Source organism: Anabrus simplex, chromosome 4 (genome assembly GCF_040414725.1).
Source record: "Anabrus simplex isolate iqAnaSimp1 chromosome 4, ASM4041472v1, whole genome shotgun sequence".
NCBI classification, from domain to species: domain Eukaryota; kingdom Metazoa; phylum Arthropoda; class Insecta; order Orthoptera; family Tettigoniidae; genus Anabrus; species Anabrus simplex.
In genome coordinates this window covers 401,051,351-401,068,590 of record NC_090268.1, presented here as the reverse complement: position 1 = coordinate 401,068,590, position 17,240 = coordinate 401,051,351, and the positions used below count along the sequence as shown (strand labels likewise).

General features: G+C 39.4%; 1 protein-coding gene across 1 annotated transcript in view; it reads right to left on the bottom strand.

Moving 5' to 3' along the window:
• The window catches only part of Frmd5 (FERM domain containing), a 371,042-nt gene that overhangs the window by 954 nt on the left and 352,848 nt on the right, over positions 1-17,240 (bottom strand). The gene's annotated exons all lie outside the window — the stretch shown is intronic.

Here is a 17,240-nt window from a genome sequence, read left to right as displayed (position 1 = left end):
GTAAGTTAGGGATGTCCAGTTGCGCCACATTACTGTCAGGCCCCGTAGGATTGTACAACCCTCACTGTTGGCTCGCCAGCAGTGGAGCGGAGAGCAGAAAACCATGAGACAATACAGCTTGCCAGGGATGTACAGTGTGCCACAATTACCAACTGGCTATGTAGGAGTGCAGCTTTGATTTCAGGACCTTGCAATGGAAACAGGCAGCTAATGTTTTGCATGGAGTCTTAACCTTTATGCTGCACAATTAATTATTGACCCATTTACAAAACAATGCAATTATGAGGCAAAACAATATTATTTTCAATGTGCTATCCATGTTCCAGTGGGATATAGGAAATCACTAGAGTAAATAATGGCCATTATTGGACAATAACAATGCTTATTGTTGACTACAGATGGGACTCTGAATTGTAATTTATTATCTACTAGCTGTACCACCCGTCGTTCACGGGACAATCATATAGCTTGTGCAAAGTTATCTAACTCCCCAACTACTCTCCACCAGTATTCAGGCATGCTATGTTACTAAGGATGCAGCAGTAATCACATCTACTGGAGATGAGTGGCAGCAGAAGAGACAAATCACATCACAACAATGGTCAATGTAATGTTACTGTTGATCAGTTTTATGAGCTTTCTATATTGTAGGCCTTTACGTTTAGTTTTCTTCTGAGTGGGATATCAGAGCATCTAATGTACTTTTTTCCTGCTAGTTGCTTTACGTCGCACCATCACAGATAGGTCTTATGGCGACGATGGGATAGGAAAGGCCTAGGAGTTGGAAGGAAGCGGCCGTGGCCTTTACTAAGGTGAAAATGGGAAACCACGGAAAACCAACTTAGGGCTGCCAACAGTGGGATTCGAACCCACTATCTCCTGGATGCAATCTCACAGCTGCGCGCCCCTAACCGCACGGCCAACTCGCCCGGTCATCTAATGTAAAGGGAGTCCTTCCTTCTTTTATGACTCCTTCTTGTCTTATTCTTCAAGCGATCGTTCCTTTATAATTTTTTAATTATCATCCTCACAGTTTTCCCTGTTGATACAGACCGCTGACCACGCGGTTTTACACCTCAAGAGAATCATGATTAAAACTATCGCCAGTCAACACTTTTAAACAATATTTCCATGTTAGCAATGCTCAACACTGATATGACTACGCAACAAAAGTTCAAATTCATGAATTCTATTATCATAGTTGGTACAGTAAAACAGTATCAGATAAATGATGGAACTTGTGTACTGTATAACTTTTATTATGTATTACTTGTCAATAGGACCGATAACATAAAATTAAATTTTAGGCGTCTTCCCATTTTTTCCAGCAGGAAAAAAAATATTTATAGCCATGACATACAGTACAGCGACACCGAAGTACTGTCAACTACTGTGTCTTATCACGCCCGGCTACAGAGGGAAGCCATTGAAATCCTGAAGCACACCAACAGCTTCAACCGTGGGGAGGAATCTGAACGTGTAAACAAAGCCTGGTTTCCAGTCCTGAAAGCTTTAAATCCTGAAGGACACAATATCCGCAGCAGACCAGAAAAAAGCAACGGGTGATCAGTTGCCTGTCTCCGACAAGGCAGGTCGATGTACACCGGGCTCCCTAAAACTTCAAGCATTGGGTGAAGAAGAGCCAATCGGCGACTGCACCCCCCCCCCCCTCCCCCACCATGGCGGGCCAATAAGTGAACAGCGTACCATATCCTGCACTATATAATGAGGTGGAATTACAACAGCACTTCATTCCACTGAGAGCTTCGCTGCTATCAAAGTCAGTCGGAACCCTTGACAATCCCGAATGCAGTCTTCGGTAAAACATCGGGACATTCACTCACTCCTGGACCACGGCCTACAAGCCCGGAAAATGCTGATGTGATTTGTAACGCCAGTCGTGAAAGCCTCAATTGCTACATTTATAGCCTAGGCTGTATTACCTTATTCTTAGACTTAACATTCCTATTTTCATTAAATGCTGTTGACCCATTTTCTTGATATGGACTTGGCAAAAAAATTAAAATTCAACAATATCTCCGTTACCATAAGCCAGTACGGTGAAAAATGTTTAAGACATAAGTGATTGGAAATTTAATTTTTATATAAATTTACTTGTGTAGTATTTATCACTAGGACCACTAATAAATATCTGAGAACTAAATTTTAGGCCTTTGCCTAAACTACCATTTCTCTCAGCCTGAATACAATTATTTATAGCCTAGATTGTAGTGCCTCATTTCCCAACTTTACATACTGATTTTCACTCAATTCTCTTCAGCCATTTTCTCCTGATGCCCAGACAGACAGACAGACAGACAGACAGACAGACAGACAGACAGACAGACAGACAGACAGACAGACAGACATGGTAGAAAATTAAAAAGTGCAGTTCCTTGTTACTGTGAACACGACCGGTACAGAAATACCATTCTTTTTTAATTCTGAGCAATGTACAGACAAAACTCTTATTTTATATATACAGACGTATTATCTAAAGGACAATGCTGTCAGGTTCTATTATATGAGGACAGCATATTACAATACTACAATTATTATATAGAATACACTCGATTCAACAAGTATCGTGGGCTTCGGCTTAACAGCAACTAGTTTTGGCTAGCTTTGCAGCTGTACATTCAGGAGGCTGTGGGGCTGGTTCCCACCGTCTGCTGTCCTTAGAATAGTTTTCTGTGATTTTCCATTCACCTGCACTAAGACAAATGCTGGGACAGATCCTTTTATAGGCCACGGCCACTACTCCATCTCCCCTGTACCTGAAATCACCTCTATAAATCTCCATAGCCTGAGAGAGACGTTACTCCATAGCAGGCCCATCATATCCCTTCAGCATACGGAATGAAAGATTACTAAGGAAAAAAACCTAAATATTTTTACATATACCTACATAAAGAGAGAAAGAGATTGTTCCGCTATACAACAAATTCACATGCATTAGCCTTGCCCTTGGCTACTCTCTCAAACTACTCTAGATGTTTCAATGCTTTTCCAGCTTCCAAGCTCTGTGTCCTGCATGGCCACATGCAGTGTGTAATATGGAAGCATCCAGTATACAACCAGGAGTGAAAATCAGCAAGAAAACAAGTTTCACGGCATCCTTCAAGTTGAATGAGTTTGAATATGCTGCAGAAAATGGAGAGAGAGGGGTGAGTCATAAATACGAAGTGCAGCCACGTAGGATTCGTTATTGGCGTGACCAGAGACAAAAAGTAAGAAGAAATGGATTTTTAAGAGTTATATCATCAAGTCAGAGAGCTTTTATGGGATGACAAAGTACCCAAGAGAATGAAATTAACATTATATAAACAGTATTTCATACCAATTGTAACATACGGACTAGAAACGCTGGTAACGAATAAGAGACAAGATAGTAAGATCTACGCAGTAGAAATGAAATTTTTAAGAACATTGGTTAAAAAGACAAGAGATATAATTCAAAATATTAAAATCAGAGAAAGCTAAATACAGAACTGTTAGTACAGAACATACAGAAAGAAAGACTGAGATGGTTTGGACATGTAAAAACCCGGGCGATTGGAGTGGGACACTGATGATGATGATGATGATGATGATGATGATGATGATGAAGATGAAATATTTTATAAAAGTCAGTCGGTTTTCGAACCAAATATTTTGTATTTCACGCAGTTGCTGAACGACAACACTGTGCAGCCTTGAACACCAGGCGGTGCTGTGCGGCCCTGGCGCAGCGCTTAGTCGTGTGATAAGTCACCTGTGGTAATGCAGGAGGTGACAGATACAAAACCATTTAAATGTGCTAATATCAGTTTTTGCATAAAGTATAGATTTAAATAACTATTTTGTGTGTTGATTTGAAGATCTATATATATAAAATAAAAAGTATTGTCTGTACATTGCTCAGAATCGATCATGTCCACAGTAACAAGGAAATATACTTTTTACTTTTCCGTAATTTCTGTCTGTTTCATATGTATGTACAAGCATCACGAGAAAGCAGCTGAAGAGAATTTAATGAAAATCGGAATGTAAAGTCAGGGGATGAACCACTATAATCTAGGCTATAAATCATTTTATTCATGGTGAATGAAATGGTAGTTTAGGGGAAGGACTAAATTTTAATTCTCAAATATTTATATTATTAGTCCTATCGATAAATATTACATAACTAACGTTATATAGAATTAAATTTTCAAACATTTATGTCTTACACATTTTTACCGTACCAGCTACGATAACAAAGATATTCATGAATTTGTATTTTTGTTGCTAAGTCCATATCAAACCCGAGCCACGAGAAAATGGGTTAACAGAATTTAATGAAAATTGGTGTATAGAGTCGAGGAATAAGAAAGAAATGCTGGTAACTAATAACTAAGCTATAAACAATTTTATTCACCCTGGATGAAGTTGTAGTTTAGGGGAAGGCACCTAAAATTTAATTTTAAAATACCTATGTAACTGGTCCTATCGAAAGGTACTACATAAAAGTTATAGAGAATACAATTTCTGATCATTTATGTTTTATTCAGTTTTAACATACTAACAATTATAAGAATGGTATTTCAAGGTCGGAAGAAAACTAAATGTGAAGGCCTACAATATTGAAAGCGCACAACATTGATGAACAAGAACATTTATATTGACCATTGTTCATTGTGATGTTCTTTTGTCTTTTATGCTGTCACTCAACTCCGATAGATGGGATTACTGCTGCGTACCGAGTATAACAGCCTGACTGAATACCAGTGGGAAATAGCTGGGGGTTAGAAAACTCTGATGTGCTGTTTTGAATGCAATGTGCACACTTAAGGCAGAGGCTCTAGTAGTAATAGTAGTAGTAGTAATAGCTGTAGAATTACATCATCTTCATCATCAATGTCCCACTTCAGTCGCCCGGGTGTGGTTAACAAGCCTCCTCTACTCCTTTCTGTCCTTCGACTTTTCCTGCTACTTCTGCCACATCCAATCCAGCTTCTCTAATGTCCTTCCAAATCTGATCCATTCAGCTTTTCTTGGTCTTCCAACTGGTCTTTTTCCCTTAACCTCTCTCTCCAATTCCCTTCTTGCTACCCGTTCCTTTCCCATTCTTTTTACATGTCTGAACCATCTCAGTCTTGCTTTCTGTATCTTCTGTACTAACGGTTCTATATTTACCTCTTCTCTGATTTTAATATTTTGAATGCTATCTCTTCTTCTCTTTTTAAGCAATGTTCTTAAAAATTTCATTTCTACTGCTTGGATCTTACTATCTTGTCTCTTATTAGTTACGAGCGTTTCGAGTCCGTATATTATAATTGGTATGAAATACTTTTTAATGTTAATTTCATTCTCTTGGGTACATTGTCATCCCATAAAAGCTCTCTGACTTGATGATGAAATGTTGTACCTCTACTTAGTCTGTTATTAATTTCAGGGTTGACTTCATTACTTCCATTAATAATGCTACCCAGATATGTAAACTGTTCTACATTCTCTAACCGTTCTCTGTCTATGTTCACTTGGCTTCTCTTTTTCTTTTCCACAGTGCATAACTACAGTTTTCTTTTTACTTTTTTTTTTTTTTGCTAGTTGCTTCACGTCGCACCGCCACAGATAGGTCTTATGGCGACGATGGGACAGGAAAGGGCTAGGAGTGGGAAGGAAGCGACCGTGGCCTTAATTGAGGTACAGCCCCAGCATTTGCCTGGTGTGAAAATGGGAAACCACGGAAAACCATCTTCAGGGCTGCCGACAGTGGGGTTCGAACCTACTGTCTCCCGAATACTGGATACTGGCTGCACTTAAGCGACTGCAGCTATCAAGCTCGGTGAGAGAAAGATCACGTGCTTCACTACAAAGGAGGAATTATAATAATGCTATTGTTTTACGTCCCACTAACTTTTGTTTTCCCACTTCCCACAGTTGCTGCTTCCACAAATGTCTGTCTAAAAATTGTCCCACTCTTCTTCTCCACTTTGCATTTCTGTGTTAGGCAACTTCCTTTTTATCCAATCTTGGAATGCCGCTCTTTTATCCTTCTCCTCCAATTCCCAAATCCTGATCTTTGGTTTCTTCTTAAGTACAATTTTAGGGATTTTTACATGTTTTAATTCCACAATTAATAATCTATGATCACCTTCCATACATTCACTGGGGTTTATCTTCGTATTCATGACATATCTTCTCCATTCTTGGTCTGTTATTTCAAAATCGATGAGTGTTCCATACTGTCCATCCCAACTATATCGGCTGATCTTATGGTTATTCCTTTTCATAATTACAATTACGATTTAAGCCTATTAGAAATTATAGCACCACTATTCACTAAATAACTCAAAATTCAACCCTGAAAAGAGCAGTTTCTTAAGAAAACCTTTTTCCTCTTCACTTTTATTACAACCTGTGTTGAAAAGTTCAGTGAATGGTTGCCTAGTTTGTACACCATGCTAATTTGGACGATGCACTCGCGCATATGCAATGCGAGACATGACACCAAGTGACCCCTATTGATCAACTCAACAAAGTTAAACGGAGTTGAATGCTGCAACATGTCACACGGAGTCAGTGTGAGAAAACATATCAGATGTAAGGCTTTTCAGGCGTTTGCTCTATTAACCAGCGTTTCGTCTTAGGTCTGACACTAGACTCATCAGAGTGGGATGTGTCAGACCCTACCCACTGACGCTGGGTGTATGCAGGTGAGCTTATCAGAAGCCTATTTATGAGGCACAGTCTGATAACTGCATACGGGAGATAAATCTCCACAATGGAATATGTTTTTGACATGCTCTATTGGTGAAAAATATCTAATTCCCTCTATGGGAATTTAGAATTTTCCAGTTAGTGTGAGAACTCGTGTCATTGTACAATGGAGTGCAAAACGGAGAAACGCGTTAACATGAAGTTTTGCTTCCACCTACGCAAAACGGCAACGGAAACACACGTAATGTTAGTGCAAGTTTACCATGCTCAAGCAGTGAGTAAAAAGTGCGGTTTTGACTGGTTTAAACGCTTTCAAGATGCAAAGGAAGGTGTTGAGGACAAGGCACGTTCGGGTCGACCAACCACAAGCACATCTCCAGAACCCATCGAATGAGTGCGACAGATGCTTGCAAACGATCGGCGATTGTCCTTACGAATGATAGCAGATGAAGTGGGTGTAGGCAAGGACAGTGTAAGGACCATTGTTCATGAACATTTGAAAAAGCGGAAGATTTGTGCCCAGTTTGTACCACACAACCTGATAGACGAGCAGAAGCAAACTCTGATGGAAACGTCGTGAGATTTCATTGACGTCTGTGACCAAAATCCAGAGGTGTTGAAAACCATCATTAAAGGAGATGAGTGTGGTGCTACCAGTATGATCCGGTGACCAAGACACAGTCAATGGTATGGTGTTCAGCGTCTTCTCTGCCTCCCAAGAAAAGTCGGCGCACAAAGTCCAGGATTAAGACAATGCTGATCACCTTTTTCGACAGCAATGATGTCATTCATCATGGATTTGTACACCAGGGTACATCTGTCAACGCGGAATTCTACAAAGGAGTTTTGAAACGGCTACTGGAACGCATCAGACGGGTTCGGCCTGAACCGTACCGGAGTGGACAGTGGAAGCTCCTCCACGACGATGCCCGTTCGCACACCGCGGTCCACGTGACCCAGCTTCTCGCTGAACAACAGGTGACTGTTCTTCCACACCCTCCGTATTCTCCGGATTTGGCGCCGGCAGATTTTTTTTAATACCCTTGTCTTAAATTAACCCTGAAAGGCCACCGGTTCAACAGTGTAGTAGGTATCCAACAACGCGACAAGGGTTGTCCGGGAGATTCCAAAAGAAGCGTTTGCTGCAAGCTTCCAGCAGCTTTACAGTCGATGTCGAAAGTGTGGTGTAGCTAACGGAGATTACTTTGAAGGCCAGTAAAGGGGTTTTGTGTGTAACTTACGTTGTCTTTATTTCACGAGACCATTCACCAAACTTTTCAGACACAGGTTTTAATTTCTACATTCATTTTATTCCAAATTAGCAGTGAAGAGGGGGTTTTTCCTCTGACCTGGAGGAAAAATTTGCCTCCGAGTCAGACAGATTTTTCCACTGCCAGTGTAGTGAATTGAGATTTTATGACTTATCGGGTACTCCTAGGAAACAGATTAGTAAAAAGGCAGTTTTTAACCTGGGACTCTCCACTATTCGACCCCCTCGGCGAAAAAAGATGAAGAGTGTTCACGGATCACGGCTGTCTGTGGCTTGGTCATTCCAGCTTTGCAACTTCGGACTGTTAGATCGGCAGAGTAATACTGTTTGTTAAAAGTGAGAAAATGTGTAGTTTTTCATTTGATCACGTATTTCATATGAAAGCATTGATTTTAATCGTGCCATTCCTACTGACCTCATTGTAATGACCCATGTTCATTTCAGTTTGGAAAACCACTAAGACTGTCTTTCGAGAGAACAACCACTTAATAAGTATGTTTTAAAAGTTTCTTCACACTTATTCTTCATTTTTTACTTATCAGCCCAAGTTTCTCATACATCATTTTTTCCATTACAGACTGGAACTTCATTGACGGTTTCCACTATGGTCACATACAATTTACCATGTATCTGTTATCTTCTCTAACACAGCTTCTCAATTTTTTCGCTACCCTCCTGACTATTTAAAAGAAGGCAAACACACCTAACCTACATTGGAAACAATTATCGAGAACAAGACCACTAAAATTGAGCAATCAGACCTTTCAAGAGTGCTATTATTCTACAATTTGAAATTCATCAGCGGTTTTCCATCAAATGTCACATACACTTCACTTGGCACATGTCTGCTTTCAAACTTAGATTCTCAAGTTTTCTCCCCCCCCCTTAAATTTTTAGACTAAGAGTTCCACAACCTCACTATAAACACAGTGTTCGTTTCCGTCTTATCTCAATTATTGTAAAAATGTTAACTTTTTTCACTGAAGATGTCTCAAACGAGTAATGATGGAAATGTGTACATATTTGAATTTTTTTATTTCCGTCATATCTCTTTTGTTTTTAATTTGTTCCTTCATTATGTTTTTAACACATTTTTAGCTTCTATTATGTGAATAACCCCCTTTTTCCACTGAAGATGGCTCAAACGAGTCGAAACATGTTTGACTTTGAATAATAACACTGTTATTGGCTTTACGTCCCACTAACTACTTTTACGGTTTTTGGAGACGTCGAGGTGCCAGAATTTAGTCCTGCAGGAGTTCTTTTATGTGCCAGTAAATCTACCGACATGGGATCAAACCTGCCAAGTTGGGGCCAGAAGGCTAGCGCCTCAACCATCTGAGCCACTCAGCCCGGCTGTTTGACTTATTACTCCATCTAAGGATGGATTTATATTATGTATTGAATAGGAGGACACATTAACTTTTCCTTTGTAAAGTCTTTCTGAGGATGTAAAAAGGCAGGTGGAGAGTGAGCATCTACCATTATAATGAAAACTCTCCAACCTGATTGCGACTGATGGTAGGCAATCTTGCTCACAACGTGTACACTACCTAACCTACAATTCTGTATACAATGTAGAATTCCGTAGCGAACCATTGGTACATCAGCTAGTGCTAAATAAATATAATATTAGACTAGAGGGAATGAAAGGGTTTATTAGCCAATCAGATTTCTCTAGCAAGTGACCTGGCAAAACTGTGCTGTCAAAATACTGGTTTTTCTGGTTCAGGGAGTCAAGTATAGTATCATAGCAAACTATGAAATATTTCCTTGGAAGTGGACTCAGTTTGAATAGCGCAGTGAAAGGAAAAAATAAAATCACATTTGATCAAAGTCGAATGCCGTAGTGTAAGAGTTAATAATACAACTGGTAGGTAAAATTGATAAATTTTAAATACTGTCAATACAGTGGTGATGAGGAGGTTGATGTTTGTTGTTTAAAGATGTCTAGGTCTAACAGCTAGGTCATAGGCCCCCAATGGCATGAGGACTGGGACAGTTAATGGCCCCGTGGTCACCAACCAAAGTTCCCAAGTTAAGAGCCCTTGGGACCCCTTTTAGCCGTCTCTTATGACAAGAAGGGATACCGTAGGCATTACTTTACCACCCCTACCCACAGCAAGAGGTAATAAGGGTACCAAAATAAAAAATGTCAAATTTCTCTGTTAATATTAGCTGTATCATACTATAACCTTTCAATGGTCTCTAGATCAAGTATGAAGGAGCCATTGAAAGTTATAATAAGAATAGATCAACAGAGACTGTGCAGAAGTACACATCCAGCAAGAATACGTCCAATTTATACATCCAACTAGGTCCGTAAACCGAGATAACTTGCTCGAATAATAGGAAATGTAATGGAAATAAAATGAGGAGAAATTCATAAGCTCAGAATCCCGTGGTGTTCGGATAATTGAGTTAAGAAAGCATGAATTGGGATACAAATAGAGACCAGAAAATAAAAGATTACATCAACAGCCGAGAAGAAGTCAAATCGTGTATGTAACATTCAGGTCCAGGAATGTCACACGGCAGAGGCCATGGAACGGTTTTGAATAGTGCAAGTTTAATTATCAAGAAGGCGTATGTGGAGTAATGGATTGTATGCATTAAGAAGACGAATGAATAGCAGAATGTGTTCCTTTGTGTATTTCCTGAAATGAAGAGAGTGACCGTATTTGATAAAATGTTCCTCAAATGCCAAAAACAGATGGAATGGATATTACAGTATGGTAATTTTGATAGGAATCATGAAATGTGAACTGATGTATTATTGCAATATTATAAAAATAAGATTTTGTTTTTATGACAATGAATGATAAAACATCGAAAGAAGGTTGACTAAAAGAACAGGTCTGGTACACACTGAGAGAAGGAATTGAGGATTTTATAAGTGTCGTAAACAAAACTGAGGTATTTTAAAAATCTTATTGCACTGTATTAATATTACTTGTACAAGTTTCAGATTGGAAGGACGACAGACCTGGTTTATTATTATAATGAATCCAAACAAGACAGAGATGTGGGCTTAAATCAGGACTAGTGTCTTGATGGGTCCGAATTCATGTGGAATTATCTGAGATGATATGGAAATGAGTGTCCATGGCTACAACAACCAAGAAGATGGGATGAAACACCAGAGTCGTTAACGATAAGTATCCAGGCATTGTCTTTCCTTTATTCTACCTGTAGAAAGCTTATAGTGGTATTAGATTTTTGATTATGTTATCAAGGTGACTTAAATGGTATACAACTTGAGTAACCTAATGTGATCGTCATTATGTATTTGTCAGAGAGTGGTAACTCGGTCATTAGTAAGAATAGCAATTCAGATTGCCGTGAATGTTCAGGTGATGAAGGCATACAATTGTGGAAATGTTTTATGGAATTTCCTGATACTGTCCAAATGTTTGCAAGAGTCTGTTCGTAAATCAGAAAATATATTAAATGCTGCGTGTGTAATTCTAGTGAATGATTATATGTAGTTAATGTGTCAATGTCGAGATCTTCTATAGGATGATTTATGTCTCGTAATACCTTAGTGAAGTGTGATTATGCTGTCAATTATGATAGATGATTTTATATGCGAGTAGTTATGAGGTTCTTCGGATACAAGCGCTTGTGTATTTAGAATGATAGTGTAGGCATGGGGCACATTTGAGGTAAGGTATGGTAAAAGATAGGGTCCTCGAGAATATTATGGTGACATAATGCGATTATTGTGATAATGTGGTTTGTTGAGATTGATACTACGGCAATGTAGTAAGGATAGGCAAGCGATATGATATACTGATAGTATTTCAAAAGGTATACCGGAGATTATAAATGTCGAGCGTGTGAGGAAATCATCGAAATATGAATTTATGGTATGGCAAGAAGGTAAGATGAGTGTATTAAGGGATGAATTATTGAGAGGATCTTCGATAAAATGACATGAATAAATAATGAAATGTGTTGTTTAAGAGGTTAATGTCACCTGTTGCAGTATGTTAGCATTCAGAGTAGTTGCTTGCAGTAATTGATTTCTTAGGCAGTAGTATTATTTACAGGAAATCTTTAGAGGAGAGCAGACGCTGTGAGGACATCCCAGTATTATCGTTTACATTAATTAAGTCAGTAGTTAGACGTTGTTTATTCTAGGTACAGCAAAACTGAAGGTTCCATATATGTGCAGTTATTACCACGATTGATTTATTTATTGAATCTGGCTGGTCACTTTGGCTGATTAGCAGATGAATGCAATGTTAGGAAGACCGGATCATTGGGATATTCAAGTTGTACATTAGATAGACAGATAAATAGATAGATGGCAGGACGAACTTTGGGCCAATAAGTGACATGAATGAATGAACAAAGTGAATGTTTACAGAATTAATTTTATGACTGGCAGATTTCAAAGAACTGTTAAGTAATTCATTATTTCGTAGTCAAGATTTCAGAAATGTTGTGATGAATTTATTTACGGAATTTTAAAGAAATTAATGTCAGATAAATATTCATGATATGTTTGATGAAAACCAACAAAGGTTAATCAATAATCATGTCTAGTTGAATGATTATTATTAATATCATTATTTTCTTTCACATGACTGGTTAATTAAAGTGGAATATCCTTCCAAAATTACATTGTTATTTTCTCATTCCATAAAATTATGATTTAATAGCCTTATGTAGATAGTTGGGACGTAGAATTTACTCTGTGCATATGAGCCTGATGGTGGATAAGAAGGATATGACCAGTACTCGCCGAATGACCATGTCCGTGAGTGAAATCTCTTGTAATCCGTTGACACTAGCCGAGGTTTAATCGAAACCAAAACATATTACTTAGAACCACCCACATCCACGAATGGTTATAATACTCTATATTTAAAAGTTGTGTAAAATATAATTTCCAATTGTTTATATTTTGTGCACTTTTTACCTCAATAATAATAATAATAATAATAATAATAATAATAATAATAATAATAATAATAATAATAATAATAATAATAATAATAATAATAATAATAATAATAATAATAATAATAATAACAACAACAACAACAACAACAACAACAACAACAAAGTATGGGAAAATCAAGAGGTCAGATAAATTTAAATATCTTGGTGAATGGATCCAGCTGAATAGACTTGATAAAGAAGCAAATAAGGAAAGGGCCAGAAAGAGTTGGCCTATAGATTAGTATAATTACCATACTTAAAACTACAAAATGTATCCACTGACTGGAATCTAAAGCGAATGACTGTCAATACGGATCATAATGAAATTTTTATCGTATGCTAGGGTTAATAATATTATTAGTTTTACGCACCACCAGTTACTTTTACGGTTTTCAGAGACACTGAGGTGTAGGAGTTTTGTCCAGCGGGAGTTCTGTTACATGTCAGTAAATCTACCGTCATGGGGCTGACCTATTCGAACACCTTCAAATACCAACGGACTGAGCCAGAATCAAACCTGCCAACTTGGGCTCAGAAAACCAGCGCCTTAACTGTCTGAGCCACTCAACCCGGCTGCATGTCGCCGTCTTGTAGCACACTGTTTATGTCACAAGGTAGGTTGATTCCCATAGGGAACCTGAAACATTTGTCCGAATAAGTAAATTTATAACCAAAATAAATGGTCCATTATTAGACATTATAAATTTTCCTGCTAACTCATTCCTGGTTGCCAGCATTTCGCCCCCGTGTGTCATGTTGGGCTCATCAGTTGGTACACAGAACACCCACCAAGACGCATGGCTAGTGCACACCGTGGAGGCCACTGCGTAGGCTACTTGTAAGCAAATAGTGTTCTTTAGACAACATAACTGAAAAAGAATAATTTAATTACTTGAAAAATAATAAATTAGGCCTGAATTTTTTACCAACTCTGATCTCTCTTATGAACAACAAATCCTATTCAAGGTTGAGAAAGCACAATGTTGTCAATATCATTGAAAGCACCACACAATGTTGAATATGCATGCCCAGTCTTTGCTGCAAACGGAAAACTTTGTGGAGAATGATGGAAAGTTTACCTCTGGGTGGAGCTAAAAGCATCTGCCTCTGAATAGCAAGAAGAACTGTACGAGATAGGAGTAACATTTCACAATGTGGTCATCATCAGAGTTCACAAAATGATCAACACAGACTTTTAACTTGTACCTTGAGGAGGGACTGAAGAACAAGGCACTACCCTGATGATAAAAGTTCACTGGATCTAAAACAAAAGTCAATTCCTACAGTGTTGTGAACAGTTAAAGATAACCACATCTGTATAGCATTGTGATTCATTACACATCCAAGAATGACTTAACATCAACTTGAGGTTCTTTAAATGTTCCCTATCTGATTTTAGCTTATGATTATGAAGAAGTACTGGAGGTACTGCAAGAACTGGGAGAGGAAGGATTTGAACCCAGCACTTGGTTCCTTATTACTGATTCTTCCAAAAGAAGCCTTCAGGTTGTTTAGCTTCATGACAGCAAAAAATACGTTTCCATACCACTTACAAATCTTCGACACCCATTAGAATCATACAATACCTTAAAGATCATTCTGAAAAAAAAAAAAAAAATTAGGTCTACTAAGAGCATACGTGGCAAATATTTGGTGATTTGAAGATTATGGAGAAAAAATGGAAGGGATACAACACTTCCAAAAATGAAGGTATTGGCCACAGAAATACAAGGACCACAAAGGCCATGAAAATGAAGGACTTTTTAGGTTTCCACACGTAATACGGTCGGGGTCGGAAAAGAAGATATTTTTCTTTACAAGTTGTTTTACGTTGCATCAACACAGATAGGTCTTATGGCAATGATGGGACAGGAAAGGGCTACGAGTGGGAAGGAAGCGGCCATGGCCATAATTAAGGTACAGCCCCAGCATTTGCCTGGTGTGAAAATGGGAAACCATGGAAAACCAGAGCTGTCAACATTAGGGTTTGAACTCACTATCTTTCAAAAGCAACCTCACAGTTGCGTGCCCCTAACCGCACGGCCAACTCACTTGGCAAGAAGAGTTAATCAAGGTAGGTTGGATAGGATAGATTAAAGTGAGACACAAGTTAAGTGGAACCAATGCCAAGACAGCTAACGGCCCCGTGCTCACCAACCCACACTCCGAGTTAAGAGCCAGGGACCCCTTTTAGTCATCTCTTATGACAGGAAGGGATACCATAGGTGTTACTCTACCACCCCTACCCACAGCAGGAGATATAAAGGAGACCAAAATAAGAAATGTCAAATTTCTCTGTTAATATTAGCTATATCAAAACACACTATATTATAACAGTTGCATAAAATATAATTTCAATCATTTATCTTTTGTGCACTTTTTTTTACCTCAATAATCATCATCATCATCATCTGTTTACCCTCCAGGTTCGGTTTTTCCCTCGGACTCAGCGAGGGATCCCACCTCTACCGCCTTAAGGGCGGTGTCCTGGAGCTTCAGACACTTGGTCGGGGGATACAACTGGGGAGAATGACCAGTACCTCATCCAGGCGGCCTCACCTGCTATGCTGAACAGGGGCCTTGTGGAGGGATGGGAAGATTGGAAGGGATAGGCAAGGAAGAGGGAAGGAAGCGGCCGTGGCCTTAAGTTAGGTACCATCCCGGCATTTGCCTGGAGGAGAAGTGGGAAACCACGGAAAACCACTTCCAGGATGGCTGAGGTGGGATTCGAACCCACCTCTACTCAGTTGACCTCCCGAGGCTGAGTGGACCCCGTTCCAGCCCTCGTACCACTTTTCAAATTTCGTGGCAGAGCCGGGAATCGAACCCGGGCCTCCGGGGGTGGCAGCTAATCACGCTAACCACTACACCACAGAGGCGGACTACCTCAATAATAATAATCATAATAAAACAACAACAATGTATGGGAAAATATTTAAATATCTTGGTGAATAGATTCAGCCGAATGGGCTTGATAAAGAAGCAAATAAGGGAAGGGCTAAAAAAGATGGAGTTAGCCTATAGATTAAGACAGTATAGATACAAAGAAAGAACAACATCTAACAGAGCAAAGATCAGACACTGTTTGTCCAACCCTTGTCCCGTTTCCTTACGGGGTCAGGTATGAGGTGAGATGAATCTGTTGCGGTGGGTTTTTATGACCAGATGCCCTTCCAGACGTCAACCTCATCAGAGGAGTTAATGAGATGAAATGAATGACGTGATATATGATAGAAGGGAGAGGGTGAAACCCGGTGCTGGCACATAGCCTACTCCTGTCAAATAGCACCAAGGGGTCTGCTCAAGGCTTAACGTCCTCATCCGATGGACGAATCACCATCAACAGCGTCATATGTCCTCACTCCATATGAGCAATGCGGAGAGGTTTGGAATTTAATCCAGGCTTTTGGCATGCAATCTAGTGATTAGAAATTGTATACCACCACCTTTTTTCGACCAACAGAACTCGAACCGGCTAACCTCGGTGTCAGACCGTTTAAGACTTCAGCTCCTTAACGATCACGGCCACCAGGCGGGCTAGCAAAGATCAGACATTATACCACGGTTATTAAGCCAGAGAGACTTTACAGTTCAGAATGTCTGATATTGAACAAGAAAGGGGAAATGGATGAGGAAGAGAAGAAAGGAAGGAAAATCTTGAGGAAGATCTTTGGACCCCCCCATCCCAAAAAAAAAAGATGGTACCGGTACATGGAGAAGTGGAGAAATGAAAATCTATACAGACAGAGAAACAGAGAAGATCACAGACACCACAAGTAAGAGGAGACTGAAGTTTTATGGGCACCTCACAAGAATGAACGAGAGTCGACTAACAAAGAAAATCTGTGACTACCTCATCAAATTAAAAGCATAGTGCCTCTGTGTAACATCACTGGATCTTGGGAAATAGTGAAGAGAATGAAATTCTATTAGCCTCTACAAAAACATTTCTCAAATCTACACAGTGGCATGAAAACATGCGAGCCTCATACACTTGTATTACACAGGATATGATGACAGAGGTATTCAAGAATTTAGATTTTTAGTGCAAAGTCCACTTTTAAAATTTTACGATTTGCTTTACCTCGCACGGACACAGACAGGTCTTATGGCGATGATGGGATGGGAGAGGGCTAGGAGTAGAAAGGAAGTGGCTGTGGCCTTAAAGTACAGCCCCAACATTTGCCTGGTGTGATATGGGAAACCATGAAAAACCATCTTCAGGGCTGCCGATAGTGGGATTCGAACCCACAATCTCCCAGATGCAAGCTAACAGCTGAGCACCCCTAACCGCACGGCCAACTAACCTGGTCAAAGTCCATCAGAGCTGAACACT